General features: G+C 39.1%; 1 protein-coding gene across 1 annotated transcript in view; it reads left to right on the top strand.

The window, feature by feature from the left end:
* Nucleotides 1–21,104, top strand: part of FAT3 (FAT atypical cadherin 3) — a 503,865-nt gene that overhangs the window by 137,258 nt on the left and 345,503 nt on the right. The gene's annotated exons all lie outside the window — the stretch shown is intronic.

Raw genomic sequence — 21,104 nt, forward strand, 5'->3', positions numbered from 1 at the left:
ACTCATGACCCTCAGATCGGGACCTGAGCTGAAACCTAGAGTTGGTCACTTAACCGACTGAGCCACCCAGGCGCCGTCTCCATGTCATCTTGAATCATCTTGTACACTACTATCAAAGCCTTGATTGCTTTGTTGGAAGTGACCATCATTTGAAATATTAAATCTTGAGAAATTTAGAAAGGTAGCTAACTTGTGTTAGAAGAGGATGCACAAGAAATGTCTCCTCTCTGAAAAGTGATAGCATAGAACTGGAAGAGCCTATAAAATCATCTGAGACTTGGGATACTGATGCAGAGTATCCATTCCCTTCACATTATAATGTCAGGGGGCCAAAAGATATAGAAATGTTTGATGTTAGATTGGGACTGTCCTAACTAATATGCTATAATAGGGTAAATAATGTTGTAAAATTCAAAATACTTTTAAACCTCCTTGGGCTTTCATATTCCACACTATATCCATGGACTGAGAAAGTACCTATAATGTAGTAAATACTCAATATATATTTGTTGTCTGGAATTACAAAGTCTTACGGACATTAAAATACTTATTAACACTCATCAAACACATTACATATTTATTTTTTCCTTTAAGGATCAATTCCCAGAGATTTTTATTGGGCTGTATAGCATGACTTTAGATGAAGTTGTGATGTAAATTAGTTTAATTTGAGGTATCTTATTATCTATAAGGTATTTGTTTTCTTTTAGCAACGTATTTGTGTTGGAGATTAAAATGCCTGTATCTGTCAGGACAGCATTGATTCTCTAAAATGCTGGCCAACATGATTAAGCTGATTGTAGAAGAAATTTGGAGGAAAAATATGATGAAATATTTCAAAAGTGACATCTGTTAGCTCACACTCAGTGCCTACGTGCATTTTCCCTTTATGTTTCTCTCTCTCTCTCTCACTCCCTGAAAATCTCCTTCCCACAAGTTTCCCCCTTATCAGAACAAAGTAGTAAGAGGTAATTTTTTCAAGCCAAATGTGACAGAACACACATCAGCATTCAGGAATGAGGTTTTTGCAATAGGTAATAGTGTAATCAGTTTTGCCAGCAGCAGAAAGTACAATCCTATTAGAGATGGGGAGAAGGAAAAGTATCACCTTAATTTACCTCTAGGCAATATAGCAATAACTTGGGGTGCCTAGGGCTGCCTGTGTAAAGATACTTTAATCATATAGTAAAAACATTTTTAGTCTGCTGTCTGCTTTAGATGAGGGAAGACTCTCCCAAGTTAATAAATAAAATTCATTCAGCATACAGTCTGGCAATGATGATATGCTATTCTTAATCTTTGTCAACATTAAATCTGTTAGAGAAATTTAGCAGACTAGAATGAGATCAGTTTCCCCCCTATATTCCCTTTATAAATTGGACTGTGGCCTTTGGATGGGGCTGATACAGCACAGAAAGGAATTGCTCCAAAAGGAAGGGGAGTCAAGGCGTCCACAATCTTCAGACAGAAGCTGCTTTCCATTTTCTTGTACCTTTGGGACTGAACTCATTATAGTAACCATCAAAGTAGAAAGTCTTTAGCCGGGGGAGTTTCTCGTGTTTGCGTTCTGGCTGTATGGGGAATGTGATCTTTAATTAGTTCAGGATATAAAATATTGCAGAGAGTTTCCCAGGCACACTCTGCTTTGCCGTGTAGGTCAGCAAATGCAATTCTGTTTTAATTGTGGCTGAGCTATTGTCTGAGACTGGTATTCCTAGAGTGCCTTTTACCAATTAATGGTAATATACTACTGGGAAATCATGTTGCCTTGTGCAAGCCCGTAAATAGTGATGCGCTAATAGGCTGTCTATTAATAGTAATACAAAGTCAAGGACCTAATGCCATTAGATGGTGGTATTCATGTGTGAAAGCCTTCTAGTAACTACCATAAGGAATGTCACCCGTCAGTTGCGTACACACGCGTGTGTGTATGCGTGTGCACATGTGTGTTTTCTTCGGGTCTCTTTCCCTCTTCTTTGTGTTTTCTGTTGGGCTCTTTTCTACTATGAATTTCTATTTTCTGTCAACTCCATGATTGATTGGGTTCAGGCAAGCAACACGTGCCAGTCATTGCCTTTGAACCTGCGCTTCAGATGTGTGGCGTTTTATTTCCTCTCCTGCCTCTTGGCTTATCATCAATTCTAGCAGTGAATTTTGACATGTGCAAATTAATAATCATTCAGTCAAAATGAATATGGTGACCTTTGTGCCAACACAGTGTTCTAAAAGGAGAAGGATGTGGTGCTCATGAACTCTAGGAGTTTACAATTTAATGAGAGAAGCAAAAATATATGCTTTTGTGTGTATTATATATTTTCCACCTGTCTCTCATAGTCTATCAACTTATTATAGTCTAGTGTAATCTCATGCTTTTTACATTTGCATGTGATATACTCCCGAGAATAATAGTTAATTTTATGGGAGGCAGAATTAAGAATTGAAGTGACCTCTCTAGGCTGGAAAGCTGAGCCAAGAGCAAGGCAAGAAAATATTACAGGGATAAAAATAAAACTTTAATTGAGGTCCAAAAATATGATTATAGAAATGCAGGATGGAAAGATTGGCCTGGAAGTTCGTTTGAAAAAATACCTTGATGTTTTAGTGACCAAAACCTGGAGGTGAAGCAGAGTGTGAGGTAGTTTGTTTCCGAGAAGCCTGATGCACTCTGAGGACAGTGATAGATAAGTATGGGTTTTAAATGAACCGGTTTTCCAATACTCTGTCTGAACCAGCCACACGCATCAGGGGTATTCCATTAAGGGAAATGTTCAGACTGAGTACCATCCCGGAGAAAATGAACAATATGGGAAGAAATGGGTAAGAGCCATCTCACGAGAGTGAGGTCCAAAGACAACTCAGAATCTGGACTCCAAAAAAGAAAAGGGAGAAAGGAGATAAATCCTTTCATTGTTTTGGGACCTGTGGAGTGGCAGAAGCTGAATACATAATCTGTGCTGTTTCAAGGGGTCAAAGTGCAGGCAGGCAAATATAGGGGCTGACTCCGAAAAAAAACCTAACAATCTCAACGGCCTATTGATAGAGCAGAAAGGCTTGGGAACTAGGGAGCTCAGGGGGTTTGAGCCTTCAACCCAGACCAAAAGGATGCTAAAAGTTGAGGCCTGCCATAGGTGGATGCTTGCCTTTGATGATCATGATATACCTCCTGTGTTAACGTTCTCAAGACATGCCAAATGCTTATGAATAATGTGACGATGAAAAAGTCACTTAAACTTCAAACCCGAGTCCTCATCTTTTAAAGAGATTTAATACAGTGCCTTAAGTACAGTGTAATAAGCACTCAATAAAAGGTAGCTCTTATTGCTCTCACCTTATATACCAACTCTTCCTTTTTTGCTTTAGCCTGAGAAGTGAGGTTAAGATCAGCTGGTGAGGGGCGCCTGGGTGGCTTAGTCATTAAGCGTCTGCCTTCAGCTTGAGTCAAGATCCCGGGGTCCTGGGACTGAGCCCCACTTTGGCCTCCCTGCTCAGTGGGAAACCTGTTTCTCCTTCTCCCTGTGCCCCTCCCCCCTGCTCGGACGTGCTCGCGCTCTCTCTCTCTCTCTCAAATAAATAAATAAATAAATACATAAAATCTTAAAAAAAAAAAAAAAGACAAGCTGGTAAACTCCTGATTAATTTCTCAGCTGAATGTCAAGAAGTTTGAATCAGAAAGTTGGGCAACAACAAAAAAGTTCCAATCTATTTTGCTTAATTATGTCCATAGGACTTGGAAAGTACTATTTGATTCTTCTATTTAGGAAAATTCCTGATTATAATATTTATGTTGCCTCATAAAACAATAGTAACAATTTTAAAACAATAACATCAACAACAATAGTTGGTAACACTTAGTGCGTGCTTGTTTGTACCAGGCACTGTGCTAAAGCATTTTAACAGTAAACAATTAGTGTTCCCTGTATTATCATTATAACAGGTGAATTAAACACATGATATTCTTTAAACCTCAAGTAACTTTATGAGGGGTCTTCCCTATTTCGTAGACAAGGAAACAGGTAGAGAAGTTGTTACTTGCACAAGGGCACATCACTAATAAATGTCAGAGATAAAATTAGGTATTTTTTACCTGAATTTTCACTGTGCTTCCTGAGTTCAGCAGGTGTTTCCCACCTTTTTTGGCCATGAGCCTGAGTAAGAAATACATTTTGTATCACAGGACACAGCACTCTCTCTTTACAAAGCACCATTTATTCTGATTACAGAGAACCCATTCCGAATTTCCTATTCTGTTGCATTTCGTTTTAAAAAATACACCGGTAAGACCTATTAAACTGATTTTATATCTTACTAAGTGATCCTTATTAACTATAATCTAAAAAATAATGCACACTTGTTCTTTCTCTTCCTGTAGGAATAAAAATTCTATGCATTGGGATAAATTATAGTACTCATGTACGTAAAAAGGATTTACTTTTTACTCTTTTGAGAAGGTCCCATGAAACAGTGTCATTTCCTAACAGCAGAGGTTATGGTGAAGGAGAAGCACATTATATGAATCATGCTGTCCAAATGAATTACCGCTGTCATCTGAATTAAAACAGATACATTGTTCCAAATCAGAGTCCTAAGTGACTTGAACATTTCCATCGGAGATTGTGAATTATTATGTAATGGAAGCTAAATAGTTGTAGTTTTTCATTTTAAAACAGCCATAGCTGTCAGGTCCAGATCATACACAAAAGCCAAGTTGTGCCATGAAAAATACCGTGTGAGGGCCAGAGAGCCGCACAGATTCCATGAATGAGCCAGACTTCTTGGGAGGTCAGTCCTTAGACCCGGGCATGGAGGGAACAGGTCTCACTTATTTTCGTGATTTTTTTCCCATCCATCTCCTTTGGATGCTTCCCAGTGACTACACCTGTTTGTTTAAGGGGCATTTGAAACTTTCTGGTCTCTGCTCAGGGCCCGGCTCTGATAGCAGAAACAGAAGTAAGGTATTCCAAAGGTCCATGGGTTGTGAACAACTGTTACTTAGGACTTTAATATTGGTTCTCTGCAGGAAATCATGCAAATGGCTAATTAGCTCTATGCAATAAAATAAACCATTTTTATAGCTTATTTTAAAATCCTATGTTGGCCATGTCTTTGAAGCATTCTTTAACTGGCTAGGAATAAATATATTACATTTTTGCCTTTTCTTCCTTGCTCTATTTCTTTTAGTACAAGAACATCCTGGGGGGGTTCTACAATCTTCCTGACAAGATTTACCTGGGGGCGCCTGGATGGTTCAGTTGGTTAAGTGTCTGACTCTTGATTTTGGCTCAGGTTTCAATCTCAGGGTCGTGGGATTGAACCCCATGCAGGACTCTGCCCTGGGCGTGGAGCCTGCTTGGGATTCTCTCTGTCCCTCTCCTTTTCCTTCCCCTCTCCCTCACTTAAAAAAAAAAAAAAAAAGATTTACCTGTTGGTGTATTGCCTGGCAGGACATTTCTGTGAATGGCTGCAATTCAGAAACGTTTCCCTTTCATCCGACACACATTTGCTGAGTGATGATGTGTGGATTATATGTGTGAGGGACAGAAAGCACAGAAGATGCCTAAGACATTGGCCCCCTTTAAGACATGGCAGGCCTCCTGGCTGGCTCAGACAGTAGAGCATGCAACTCTTGATCTTGGGGTCGTGAGTTTGAGCCCCACATTGGGTATAGAGTTTACTTTAAAAAATTATTTAAAAAAAAGACACAGAGGTGTCAAACATTTAAAGAAAACTGCAAAATAGTGTGTTAAGTGCCATAATAATGGTAGATATAGTATGACATAGTGGCCACATCTGTTTGGGAGGTTGATTGCTTCACAAAGCAGGAAGTGCTCAATTTGCATCTTCGAGGTGGGGAAGGGTGGTTATTCCAGGCAGAGAGAACAACAGAGAACAATTTTGGGGTGTCTGGAGTATCCAGGTAGTGAGACAGGGTGTGGAAGGAGGGGAGGGTGGAGAGAGGAATGGACGCATCATGGAGATGGCCATGGGTATGCAATGGAGATTGTCCAGGTTCCCTCGCTACTTTGTCTGAACTGACTCTGGATGCTGGAGCACCCATTTGATCGTTCTCAGGTCAGGTTTTCTGCAGAGGCTGACTCTGTCTAGCCCTCCCTCTGCACTTGTTCTTGGACTTGCTGAGACTTTCTGCTGGAGACTGAGCAGACCTTCCACTGACTCATGACTTTGGGTGTCTGTTTCCATTTCTGGTCCCAGCTCCTGTTTGTGCAGCAGATGCATTTTTGAGGAGCCAAAGCTGAAAGTGTGCACCACTGCCTTCTCTGGGCCGTCTCTGCAGTGGGGAGAGGTTACAGATCTCCATCTACTGCAGCTTATGGGTTATGTGAATACTGTGCCAACTGGGGAGAAGCTTAGATTTTCTCAGCTGGGCCTCCTGCTATTTTAATTAAACTTTGCTTTTAGCAGCTTTTCCTGTTTCCACTCTCCTGGGGCTAACTAGGTGCATTTTTTTTGGCTTTTCAACTCATTGCCACATGTTGGACACTGTTAATGGATGTAACAAATTATAATAATTCTCGGCTGTGCTCTTCCTGCACAGTCACCAGAACTCCATTGGAGGTAGAGACGCCATGCACTCATTGAACAAATATTTATTGTTCATGTACTATGTCTACAAGCTGTCGAGTGCTCTGTAGGTGCTGGGATCTGTTGAGTAAGACAGGTAGGATCCTCTCTGCCTTGGGGTATATTACAGACTAGTGGGGGAGAAAGGACATGAACATTAACATTAACCCCATAATCAAGATCCATGTGATGAAACCCATTGCTCAGAAATACTTCCGTGGCTATAGAACATGCCTAAGATTTTGAGCAGGCAGTCGGTCAGAACTCACCCTTAAATCAAAAATTCCCCATGCAACCGACAGTCTGGAATAGTCTCCTGAAACTCCAAGCTATTCCTGCATTCTCTTTTAATACCGCCTTTCCTGTGTTGGCAACCTTCCATAGGTACCTGGACTTTCATCTCTGTTGGACCTTAAGTGTGGACGCATGAAAAGAGGAAGGGTGGATATAGCAATGTCCTGGGAGAACCCAGGAGCCATCCTTTCTGGATTCCTTCCCTCTTTTCTCTTTGATCCTAGTTTATCCATATTATCTGAACAAGACGCTATCCTAAGTTTAACCTAAAACTGTTTATGTTGAGCCCTACCTTCCAGATGCCAGTCTCATACATTTTTATTGTAGCAAAATAGCTTTCCTCTAGGTATTGGATATTTATCAATAGTGTACATACATTGTCTATACCCACCATCAGAACTCTTCATTCAACCATTCACACACATTTTAAATAGTATGCTGATAGAATATAATACTATACTTTTCATATTGTCTTGAATTTCAACAGTAATTCAGATACCCCATTATGGCTCCCTTTTTTTGGAGGTCCTAAAATAGTTCTTTCTGACTCGAATGCATATTATTTGCTTCAAATCATGGGCCATGTCTCAATTAATGTTCTTACCAAGGGGAGAAAATTCGACATGATTTTTCATCTCTGTCTTGAGGAAATGGCACAACAATTTGTTCACGAAGCTCAATAATTTGTTCTAAAACTAACATTTACCTGTATTGCTATTTACAGAGCTTAGAATTGCTAAACACATTTAAACACAGACATTTGGAAAGAGCTATCCTATCTGCAGCCTGAAAGTGCAACAAAATAGTTTCACAACGGGTTTTCCCCTGCTTTTTTACTTTCTCAGAACAAGTCCATATTGCCCCAAAATACCATATTGCTCCACATTGCCCCAAAATACCAGCCTTGTGCATACGCGCCCTGAATTTAAGGGCTGTAACTAGATGAGGATTTGTCTTTTGTTTTCTTGTCAAAGCTGGGCTAACAGAGTGAGTTAGTATTTGTCTGTGTCTTGTCAGTGCCTCTGGTACTGTCCACGGAGCAAGCGGGCACATTTCATCTCAATTACGAATAGAAGATGAATACAGGGTAGTGTGTGTGTGTGTCAGAGGTTAGAGCCATTTAATAGGATGAAATGCGAATGAAAATTGGAAAACAATCCAAGATATCTGTAGAAGATGAGAAAGGGAGAAACTCAATTAGAGAAAACCATACACTTTCCTCCTTCTGGGCCCTGGTTTCTTTGCCCTATTGTAGTTGCTTATTTGGTTTTAAATGGGAAAGCAAAGAGTTTATTGTTTCCATTGTGAAGGAAGGTAAGGTGGTTTCAAGGATTTCATTCATGTGCTCTAATGCTTATGTATAGTCTCTATAACCTAATCAGCCTAACTTAATTACCTAAGTATGGTATTGTTTGTGTGATTTTGACAACACTGGTCAAAGGAAAAAGCAATTGTGTGAGATACAACCTGAAAGGGTGGAAGAGAACAGAAGTTCTGTAGGGTGATTTTCCCATGATAAGCTTTTATAAACTTGTCATAATAAATGCGAGTATGGGTTTGTAGCTCACAAATAGGAAAAGCAACAATACTAAACTTAGACCCAGATCCATCTTCCTTTGTTTGGTGTGTGTTTCCCTTTTATCACCTAGAATGTGTTTTAGCCAAGGGAATAAATTCAGCTCTTTTGGTATCAGATGTGCAGTATCTATGTAACCTCAGTAAAAATATATTCTTGGTAAACAAATCAGCTGTGAAAGTCAGGAGTGCATTTGCTTGAGAAAAGCGTAAGTGAGCTGTATGCTTTCATTATTTTATTAGGAGGTTCTGAGAGCTGCTGCTTCTTCCGGGGTAATAGGTATGAGATTTCTGTCTGGGTGGATGCCTCTTTCCTCAGGTTTTATATTCTGATATGGGAGAGATCAAAACAAAAGAAGAAAGTGTTCTCTTTCACTTGGAGAAACAGTTCCCCCAAAAGGAAAATGTCCACAAAGCTTTAGCATAAAAGGAGAGAAATTGCAGTGGATCAGTCCCATTTAACAAAGTGGACCTTGTACCACCCTGCATTGCTTTCAGAGTAAACGCATGAACTTCTGTGGATCCGTGAGGGTGCACACACTCTCCACACCTCTAACCCCAGTCATCTTGATGTAGGGAGTCTTTGCTGGAGTCTAATTTCTTGAAGGTGAAAAGCCTTTTCCAAACAAAACTCAAATTCCCTGTCCCGATGAAGACTCGTGAGAGCTAGTCTTCTCAAAGACCCCAAATACTCTTTGTGCTGAGTTAGAGTTAGTAGTAAATAAGTCTCAGTATTGGATTAAAGTATGACCAACATCCGACAGCACCTCCACCTGAAAATATTCTTGAGGAGCTAAAGGTTATGTCCTGACATTTCACTGAAAATTCCCACAGTACTCTTCAAAACTGCAGAATTTGATTTTGTGGACAAATTTTAATTTAATTAAAGTTATGCCTTATGTATAGTCTGTCTTTTCAACAGAAGTTTTAGCACCATCTCCCTGTCAGCAGTGTTTTGTCTTACCACAAAAACATGGCATTTTGTCGTCATCAAATGATTAAAATACGGGGCGCCTGGGTGGCTCAGTCGTTAAGCATCTGTCTTCAGCTCGGGTCATGGTCCCAGGGTACTGGGATCGAGCCCCGCATCGGGCTCCCTGCTCAGCAGGAAGCCTGTTTCTCCCTCTCCCACTCCCCCTGCTTGTGTTCCCTCTCTCGCTGTCTCTCTCTCTCTGTCAAATAAATAAATAAAATCTTTAAAAAAATGATTAAAATACAATGAGGGATGGTTTAAAGATTTTTATTTACGAGGTCTACTGTTATCTCCATACATAGAAAATTGTAGTATTGTTTACTTATTTATTTTTTATTTTTTTAAAGATCATGACTTGAGCCAAAGGCAGACGCTTAATGACTGAGCCACACAGGTGCCCCTGGTTTTTTATTGTTTTATTCTTCTCAACAGTAATACAAATCTTGTAAAGATTTAATCGAAGATGTGGATCAGAAACCACTGGTGGGAGTATAATTGGTAGGAACTTTCTGGAAGGCAGTGATTCAAATGCTTCAAATATGTATGTACACTTTGTCCCATCAACTCGACTTTTAAGAATTTATCCTAAAAATAATTGAAAAAGGATAGTGTTACAAGGTTATTCATCTATGCATGAATTATCATAGTGAAAAAGAAAATATGACCCAACAAATGACCTAACAAGAGGGGCTTCACTCTGTAAAGGATTAACATCATAAGGGCATTTCAACAAATATTTTTTGAGCATCTAGTGTGTACTAGGATATGCAACAATGATGTAACAGAGAAAATTCTTGCACCTAGGGAACTTACATTTTCTTGTGTTTGTGGCCCAGTTCCAAGTGGGCATTACCTTTACATAGTCATTAAAAGGCAATCACATGGGACTGCAGTTATTGATGTGGAAAGATGTTCAGTAAGCAGTGGTCAGTGAGGATCGACAATTACAGAGAAATATGCTGGTTTAAGGTGACAGTGATATGAACAAAGACAATGCACCAAGAATATTAACAGTCATTATCTCTAGGCCATGAGTGAATGTGTGGGATTTTTAAAAATTTATTTATATTGTCTAATTTCTTCTTTGATGAAGTCTTAAGCATTTTTTTAAAACATAAAATTTACCTAATTACCAAATGTGAATGCTCCCAAACTTCCTGCTAGGCCAAAGAGCCTTCCTCCCTTCTTTCCTGCCTCCCCCACTCCTTTGGATCCATCTACCCATCTGTTTACCTACCTACCTACCTGTCATCCCTCACTGAAACATAGGAACAGAAAAGAACTTCACTTCCCCTCAGATAACTATTCCTTTGTTGGCCTACCATTGTTAACGGAAAATAGTTCTAGATATCTAACCCAAATCCTTTGTACTGAAGTTTGTGCTTCTTTCTTCTTCTAAAGGAATAGAATCTAGCTAATTGCTGCCATTCACATAAAGGTGATAACCTCCATATTTTCAGACACTTAACAAAACCACTTCTTCACTTTTTTTCCTAGGTTGTCTGAGCATTTTGCCACTGCTTTCGATTTCAACCTTCCTTTCTAGTCAGCTAGGGGGGATCTAGTGAGGATCTAGATTATCGCACTGTGTATGGTGGTTATGCCAATTGGCACAGACCACAGAAAGGGTTTGGGGCAGAGAATAATCTGGGTTACAAGAAAAGAAAAAAACAAAACAAAACAAAAACAATCCAATGCAAGCTGATGGTTGCTTACAACCTGATACTCTGTCTGCTTCCTGTTTTCAGGCTGCTGGTGCTGGGTGCCCACTACCCGGACTAGAATTACTGTACAGAGAGACCAGGAATACATTTTGAGTCTATTAAAAACTGGTCCCAAAATGTTTGTTTATTTTTTTTTTTTAAATCAAGTACCAAGCATATGTTTACTGAGCCTCCAGAACTTCATGGCGAGGGAGGCTTTCAAGCTTTCGTAGCTAAGTTTTAGAATTCCTGAGTTCCAAACAGACAAGGAGAGCTGTCCATTTTCATTAACTCCAAATAAAAGCTTGAATTCAGCCTGCAGCCCTTTGCCTTAATATTAGGAGCTGCTCTCCAGCTTCCAGGCTTGGGAAAGAACGTGGAGTGAAGGCCGCTTGCATTTCAGTACATAATTGTTCCCAACAACTGTGTTGTGGGTTTTTCTTCTCCTCCTGCAAAGATGAAAGATGTCTGATCAATAGGAGTTGGCAGAAAGAGGAGGGAGCAGAGTAGAACAAAAGTGTCCAGGGTGGATGCGAATCCATGGAGGAGAGCCCACGGAGAGGGAGTGCCTTGCTGGTGTTTCATCTGGGAGCCCAGAGGCTTTGATTCTGACTGCCTGCAGTGTGTACCTGGGAGCAGTGCAGCGTTTAAGTGCATGATGAAATCAACTGATGTCTTCATCAAGTTTTGTTTTTGCTTCAAGTCTTGAGGATACTAACATGACACCATCTGCATTCTGGGTTGTAGCAAAGGGACAACTCCAAACTGGATGTAGGTTCTAAGAAAATTTGTCTTTTAAACAGGATAATTCACAGATGGAGCATTGAATTTCAGAATCAGTTGGCCATCAATTCTGTATATACATTAGAGAAGCCTCGATGACAAACCCAAGCGATTCCCATTTCATTTTGCCCCCTGATCCCAGGGTAGCAAAAATCTAGTTGCCTTAGGTTTTGTTCGCTGCTGTTTTTGTAATGTAGGTATTTTTCAGGGTGCTTGTCTAGATATCCCAACTTGACCTCCTTTGCCAAACGTTATGATGCCATCCTTCATTTACTTACTCAACATTTATAGTGTTCCCTAGGATAAAGGTACAAAAAGAAGGTGCTAAGGAAGAGAGGCGAAAGGGGTAAGTCCCAGCCCTGGCCATCTGAGTGAGCGGGTTTTCTCTGAATCTGAACCCTCCTTGAAACATGAGGAACAGAGAGGTCTTTTTGTGGAGGCAGGGACCCAAGGAGCAGCACGCATGTGCAGATGTACACAAAAGCAAAGGAGTGATGACCTTTCAGGGAAGACTCCATCCTCCAGTCGCCTGGTCTCAAACCAATCCAACATCCTAGAATCTTCTGAGAAGATGTAAACATGGATTCTGAATAATACATTGCCACAACTTTTAGAAATTGAGGAAAGTAATGAAACTATTGAATTTCCTATTACCAAAGAGCTGATACCAACCCACTGTGAGGAGCACAGGGGCATGGAATTGCCTTCTTTTTCATGATAATGGACACATGTGGATAGATCAGTGGGCAACTTCTATAATGAAAAGAGTGTGTGACTCCTATTCAGTGCTCTAGATTCCAGGCCTGACTGCCACATGATTAGCTGGGCAATTCACTTAAAATCCCCAGTTTAAAAAATACATTAAAGTATATGTTTAAATATATACCAAGTATGTGATACAGAGGGTTATAAAATATATACATATATACTATGTCCACACTAAAAATGTATTCGAAGCATTGTAAGCATCGAAGTTAAGATTCTCTCCACTCACAATTTCTCTGTTCATCTTGTCTCGTCCCATTTCAACTCATTGCGGTTGTGCCATATATTTTAGACTGGTAGCAATTATAGATATAACCACAGTGGTGCATTGAGTGACCCTGGCCAGGCCTATGAGAATAAAATCCACATTCTTCCTTAATTGTTACCCCCCTCTGCTCAGAACAATGATGCCTGTTAAGGCATTAAGAGCCTTATACAAGTCCAGGGATGAATAGGAACAGAAAGAAAAATAGTATCTGTGTGATCTTGCTGCAGGCAAGCAAGGGTTGGATAAAAGTGGTTATGGATCCCATGAAGGAATTCCATGTGTTCTCAGAAATAACTCTAGTGAGAATCTGATTTGTGAAGCAATAAGCAATTTAAAAATGCCCTTAGATGCTAACAACAAGGGAGGCTGGCTGAAGGGTGCATGAGAGCTCCCTGTACATTTCCTTACACCTTCTTGGGAATCGAACATTACTGCAAAATAAAAAGTTAATGAAAGTTTTCAATGCACTGAGAATTGGCAGTTAATATTTGACTAATTAAAAATAATAATTAAACATATATGCACAAAAGACTCTATTAAGGGCATCTACAATGAATATGCCATCAGGGTTTTGTTTTTTTTTTTAAGATTTATTTATTTGAGAGAGAGAGCGAGAGCGAGCACGAGTGGGGGGAGGGAGAGAGAGAATCCTCAAGCAGACTCCTGACTGAACACAGAGCTAGATGCGGGGCTCAACCAGGGGCTAAATCCCAAGACCCTGAGATCATAACCTGAGCCAAAACCAAGAGATGACCACTGAGCCACCCAGGGTTTTTTGTTTTTGTTTTTGTTTTTTAATTGTTTTTTCTGGGGCACCTGGGTGCCTCAGTAGGTTAAGCATCTGCCTTCAGCTCAGGTCATGATCCTGGGGTCCTGGGATCAAGTCCCCCATTGGGCTCCCTGCTTCTCCCTATACCCCCCACCCCGCTCTCTCCCTCTTTCTCTCTCTCAAATAAATAAATAAAATCTTAAAAAAAAAATAGTTGTTTTGTCTGTTTTTTTTAACTGCCTTATATACTTACCTTGGTAAGGGAATTTTCATCATGTGATAAGCTCACTACCCCCAAAGCATTCCCTGAACCATTTGACAGTTGTTTTAGAGCTACTGGATGGTGTTGGGGTGTCATTCCTTTGGGGCAAGATGTCATTTGAGACCTAGGCTGTGACATATGGGGATATGGCTGGAAAGTCATAAAGTGAGTAACCCAGCCTGTAATGGCCACCTGATTATAAACAGTTACACACAGTTTTTCCTTTCATATCAAGTATTTAGAGCTTATTCAATGAGAACAATGTACATATATTTTTTTCTAATATTTGTGACTAAAAAGGAACAATTACAGCTAACATGTACTTCATGCTGGGGTGAACTAATTCCATTTTAAGCTGTACATGGTTCTGTAGCAATTAATTACTGTTTGTGTTTCTGCCTATACAATTAAATATTAATTTGCCCAAAGAATTCCAGTCCTCCATTGCCTTTATTATACAGCAAATAAAGATGAAATAGGAAAAGAAAAAAATTTATAAACGTAAGCATATCTCAAAAATAAAAAATCATTTAAAAATCCCAACTGCATTTTTTTAAAAGATTTTATTTATTTATTTATTTATTTTATTTGACAGAGGGGAGGGGCAGAGGGAGAGGGAAAAAATCTCAAGCAGACTCCCTGCTGAGCTCAGAGCCTCACACCGAGCTCGATGTCACAACAGAGATCATAACCTGAGACAAAATCAAGAGTTGAAAGCTTAACTGACTGAGCCACTCAGGCGCCCCCCAACTGCATTTTTAAAGACTTTTTAAAATGACATTTTCATAAATATCAGCATAAAATTTGAACATCTCAATTACATCTACTTGGAGCATTTCCACAGTAGATGAAAACGTGAGGGATAAGATGTGTTCCTGAGTTCTTTCCACTGAGTCCTTCCCACTATCTGGAACATGTGAAAAGCTCACAGTGGATGGTTTATCTTCTAAATAAGATTTATTAATCACCGATTTCTACCCCCACTCAATACACATTTGTGAATGGACAGAGCTTCATGTCTTCTTGATTCAGAGGCAGAGATGGGGAGGAAGAAAGGACCAGAGGGCTACGTGATATGTGAGGACAGAAATCTTAGACTGGAGAGGAAAAACCCTGGAGAGGGTCATCTTCTGCTATCTGAAGACCTATCACAGGTGAATGGTGGTTTGCAGACTTGTTCTGTTTTATTCTGGGATGTGAGCAGGGCTGCAGGCAGAAAGAGCATTCAAAACTAGAGCGAGATGGACTTTTGCCTCAGTGTGGAGAACTTCCTATTACCTGAAACTCCCTAGTAAATGATGAGAGCCTTGTCACCAGATTCTGAGCAGAGGCTGCGTGTTGGGTCAGAGATGTTGTGGCAAGGATGTTTTCGCCAGTGGTCTCTGAAATCCCTTTTGGGTCTGATCAAGTGAGGCTGACTTATCTCGTTAGTAGGTAAACTAACTCACTGTTGATTCGGTGTCAGGAACTAAATGCCTTCATGAACACATATTTATTGTGCCGACTATATGCTGGGCACTGTGCTGGGCAATGAGACTATATAGCAGTTAAGCAACCAGATAGAGACTCTACTTACAGAGCCTGTTTTCTGTAATGGGCTGAGGGAAGGAGGCTTCTTTCTGGAGAACAATACTCCAGAACTGTGTTAGCTAATGGACTAAGAGTATGCATATTTTTATACCTCAAAAAAGACTCTTTCAGAGAATCAATACTGTTGTTTTTTTTTTTTTTTAATATTCTAAAAGGATAGACCAAGAAGCACCTTTCTTAAGGTTTTTTTTACAATCAATATGGAGAAGTCAAATAGAAAAGTATAATATTAACTTAATATTGTTTGCTCAATTAATAACTCTATCAGAGGGGAAAAATGTTTGGGCATGAAATACTATGTGGATTTGATATCTATATGAATTAAGAAGACAATATAATGTTTTGGTTAACAACTGGTCTTGAGTTTGACTATCAAGGTTGGAGAACTAGATTTTCTGTTTACTGGCTGAGTGACCACTGGCAAGTTTCTTAACCTAAATCTGCTTCCTTATCTGTAATAATGGGATAAAAATAGTAACGACTTCATAAGTGCTTGGCACTTACTTGCTGAATGAATGAAAGGGTTTAGAAATGTTAATGAAGAATGCATTTATTGTACCTGTCACAGTACCAGGCACACCATGATTAAATAGTGATGGGTGTGGAGGTGTTGGTTGTGATGACAGTGGTTGTGAAACTGTTCCTATTTGGAGATAATATGATCATCTATATAGAAAACTCTATGGAATTTGTATAAACTCCATTTCAACTGATAAGTGACTTTAACAAGGCTGCAGGATATAAGATCAGTGTACAAAAATCAATCATATTTTATATACAAACAACAAACAATTGAAATTGAAATTAAAATAATAATATTACAATAGCAATAAAAATATGAAATGCCTATGGATAAATTTGGCGAAACATGCACAAGATCAGTATACTGGAACTATAAAGCATTGTTTAGAGAAATAAAAGAAGACATAAATAAATGGAGAACTACACCATTTTCATGGATCAATGGACTCAAAGTTGTTAAGATGTCATTTTTTTCCAAATTGATCTATAGTTAGCACAATCCCAGTTAAAATGCTAATAGGTATTCCTAAATTTTAGCTGGACTCTAAAGCTGATTCTTCATTTCATATGGAAACACAAAGGATCTGGAGTAACCCAGACAACTTTGAAAAAGAAAAGCAAAATTGCAAGAGTTACACTTCCTAATTTCAAGACTTCCTATGAAGTTACATTAATTAGGGCAATGTGATATTGATGCAAACATAGCAAAATAGATTGATGGAACAGAATGGAGAGTCCAGAAATAGACTCATACATACATGATCAATTGATTTTGGACAAAGATGCAAAGGCAATTCAGTGGAGGAAAGATCATCTTTTCAACAAATGGCGTTGGAACCCTGAACATCTACATACAAAAAAAAAAAAAAAAAAGAACTTCGATCCATACCTTTCACCATATATAAGCATTAATTCAAAACTGATCATAGATGTAAATATAAAACCTAAGACTATTAAATTATAGAAGAAAATGTAGGAGAAAATCTTTGTGACCTTAGATGAGACAATGATTTCCTAGAAGCACCAAAAGCATGATGTATAAAAGAAAAATTTAAAAATTGGATAACATTAAAATCAAAATTTTCTGTTTTTCAAAAGCTATAATTTAGAGAATGAAAAGACAAGCTGCAGCCTGGAAGAAAATATTTACAAATCACATGTCTGATAAAGGACTTTTAGCTATATATAAAGAACTCTTAAATCTCAATAATAAGAAGACAAACCCCAGTCTGAAAAATGGATAAACAATCTGAACATTTAACCAAACAAGACATGCAGATTGAAAACAAGCACTTTTAAAGATGCTCAACATCATCAGGAGGCTGCAAATTAAAACTACAAGCTACTACTATGTAGCATTTGAATGTCTAAAATTAAAGCAACTGACCATGCCAGGTATGCCACAAGTGAGGATGTATAGCAGCTGGAATGTTCCATATTGACTGCTAGCGGGAATGTAAAATGGTGCATTCATACACCTGCCATGTACTATATCCATTCTACTCCTAGGTGATTATTCAAGACTAACGAAAGTTCTTATGCATAAAACCTGCGTATAAATGTTGTTAGCAGTTTTATTTGTAATATCTAAAAAATGAAAGCAACCAAAATGCCCATCAAGTCAGTGGTTGAAACAAATATACTCAATGGAATACTACTCAAAAATAAAGAGGAATGATGCATTGGTGTGTGTGTATATATATCACAACATGGATGTATCTCAAAAGAGATTATTATTCTGAGTGAAAGAAGCCATTCAAAAAGAGTCCATACTGCATGGTTCCATTTCCATAAAATAATAGTGAATGCAAATTGATCTGTTGTGACAGAAAGCTAATCTGGTTGCCTGGGGGTAGAGAGAATTAGGAACATTTTTAATTGGGATTAAAAATGCGAAGGACAATACTTTGGGGGATGATGATTATGTTTGTTATCTTGATTGTGGCAGTGGTTTCATGGGTATCAAAACCTACCGAATTGTTTATTTTTCATATATATACTTTACTGTTGGTCAGTTATATCTCAATTTTAAAAAAGTAATGTGTGATGGTTGTCACAACACTAAGGACTCACGACATGGTTTTGGTGATCTTTGGGCAACCTCCAAAGTGAGTTTTTGCTTAATAGAAAATGTCATGTGGGTTTACATTTTTAATTATGACCATATAAGTCATAATTAGGTATGAGAGCATAGTAGGAAGTGAGGAAATGTTGTCACTGGGCATTAGTTGTATTAGTCTGATTACTATGGAGCCTTGGATGAACCTTAGAGTAATTGTTAACACATTCTTTCATTTTTGTCCTCACATTTTTACTCCATGAGACTGATATCTGAACACTATGTTCCAAGATACTCATTTGCACTTCTAGTTAGTGAGTAAATATAGCCATACACATTTTATTTTAATGAGAAAGAATTCTAATTTCCAGGGACATGTCTGATCCTTTATTTAAAAATAGAGTAAAATTCCACTCATATATTTTAATTGGCGTTAGTGGTTATCTTTCATCCAAGGACCTCTCAAAATCATTTAATATCCAAAGTCTGTAATATACCATCTTCCAGTTTGACAGGTGCAAGAAAAGGGAATTAAGTGACTTCCAGGGATCACAAAACAATTCTGCAAATCTGTGTTTGTGTGTGTGTGTGTGCGTGCACGCATGCGCACATGCTCATGGGAACATGTGAGTGCAATGAGTGTATGTGTGGTAGGTGGTCAGGCAAGGTATAAACAAAGCTGACCCAACTTCTTTGATTTGGTTGCTTATTGTTTATGTTCTCTTTTTAGTAGACTTATTTTGCTGTTTCCTGAATAGGCCAGTTATTGTCACAAAAGGGTATATTATGAGAAAGTCACAAAGACGATGCAGGAATGCCACATGACCAGAGAAGAGAAAAAATCTAACACAATAGTCCACCCCAAACTTCTCTCCTCTCAAAATTGTCCCTTACTTTGGAGTGTGGTGACTTTTTACAAGGCTTTTGGTGTTGCCTTTGATTCACGCTGATAGAACATAATGCTCAACGTCTACTACGTTGCAAGTATTTTGCCAAGCTCTTGTCATACATTTAATTACGTGATTACCACAACACTGAGATATGGGTAGTAAAACTAAACTAGCTTGGTTTAAACATGTTGTCCAAGTAATGGAGTCTGGATTTGAAATTGGAGCATTGAGGCAGACAGACTTAAGTTCTTCTACAATTGTAGAAGGCTATGAGACCTTGGGCAAGTTACCTACTCACATTTGAGACTTAATGGCTCATCCATAGAAGAGATTTATAAAGCTCATAGAGAAATTGTGTTGCACATTATAATTGCTCAGTCAGTGCTATTTTACATGCCTCCCACCCTCTTCTGCTAGGTTCTTTGCCCTTCCTGGTATATCAGTCCAAACCAGATGAGACCGAGTCTTCCTGGCTGTTGGCTGTGCAGTTTTCCCCTCAGAGCAGATCTCCTCATTAGAGATTTGTCTTCTCAGCAAGACTGTAGACTGCGAGTCCTTTGTAGACAGAGATCTCTCAGTTATTACTATTCCTGCAATGCCCAGCACAGGGACCAGTAGATGCTTATGAATTGAATTGACAGATCTCATGCAAGATGTGCTTCCCAGCATCTCTAGAGCACTGTTTACAACCCATACCCTGCATCCCAGATCTTGCCAGCCTACTCTTCGTCTTCATTCTGCTTGGTTTCATGTCACTTGACTGTCCTGACTTGAAGAGCTCTGCTATCCATGTCTGCATGGTGGTTCATGGCTTTTACTGCTGTGAGTGTTCCAGAAAACTGGCCATGGTGTGTGTGATATGCCTCAGCCCTGTGGAGGTGTCACACCTGGCCAGGTCTCTCGGCCTCTGGCCTCTCTGGACCTTAATGTCATGTTGACATTCTACCTTGTCCCAGCCCAGTTTATAAGGGTATCTATTACTCATTTAGTCAATGGACACATAGCAGTATGTTTATAATCACTGTGTTTCATTCTTCCTGTTTTTCTTCCTACCCTGTTATCTGCTATCTATTCTTCTAATGCCGTATTGGCATCCCTATTTTGACTTCTAGTTAACACCCATAAATCTACAAGAAACCCATCATGTTTTATATATTTGTATTGAGAATATTTAAGATTATCTTTTGTTGGGGTGCCTGGCTAGCTCAGTCAGTAAAGCATGTGACTCCTGATCTCAGGGTTGTAAATTCGAGCCCCATGTTGAGTGTAGAGATTATTTAAAAGTAAAATCTTTAAAAAAGACAAAAAAGATTCGGTGTGCCTGGGTGGCTCAGATGGTTAAGCGTCTGCCTTCGGCTCAGGTCATGATCCCAGGGTCCTGGGATCGAGTCCCGCATCGGGCTCCCTGCTCCTTAGGAGCCTGCTTCTCCCTCTGCTTCTCTCTCTCTCTGTCTGTCATGAATAAATAAATAAAATCTTTAAAAAAATAAAAAAAAATTAAAAAGACAAAAAAGATTATCTTTTGTCCCATTGCATAACACTAGGCAGGGTTCTTTGCTGGTTAACTTTGGAGCTGAAACTTCACCATCAGCTAGGTTCTAGAATATTCGCCATTCTGAGTTTGAGGCAACTTTGAGTATTCCAGCCTGTTTCTCAATAGATAATGCCTTCGTCCCTTCCAATTGCCATACTTGGCATTTTGCTTATCCAGGATCTGTAGGCCAAACTATGTGCCTAATACAATCTAAAGTCTAATGGGAATGCAGAGGATAGAGGATTCAGTCCAGAATTGGAGATATATTTCTTGACTTTTTCCATGGCTGTCTTTTTGGGTATAAGGATTTAAAGAAATTTCATGCATTCCACAAGTATTCTGACTGACTCCCATATGAAATTTTATAAGCTAAGCCCAAGTTTTTCCCACCCCAGTGAAAGTGCTTAGGAGCTCCTGTAGCAAGTTTCTGTAGCCTGGGTTGTTTTGGGTGAGTGCTGTGAAGATATTCTAGGCCACTGTGTTTTCTCTCTGGCTTTTCTGGGGCACATCAGATTTCTTGGTTGGCACTTGTTTTGAC

This window comes from Leptonychotes weddellii, chromosome 11 (assembly GCF_054177405.1).
Source record: "Leptonychotes weddellii isolate Sample4059 chromosome 11, ASM5417740v2, whole genome shotgun sequence".
In the NCBI taxonomy this organism is placed as follows: domain Eukaryota; kingdom Metazoa; phylum Chordata; class Mammalia; order Carnivora; family Phocidae; genus Leptonychotes; species Leptonychotes weddellii.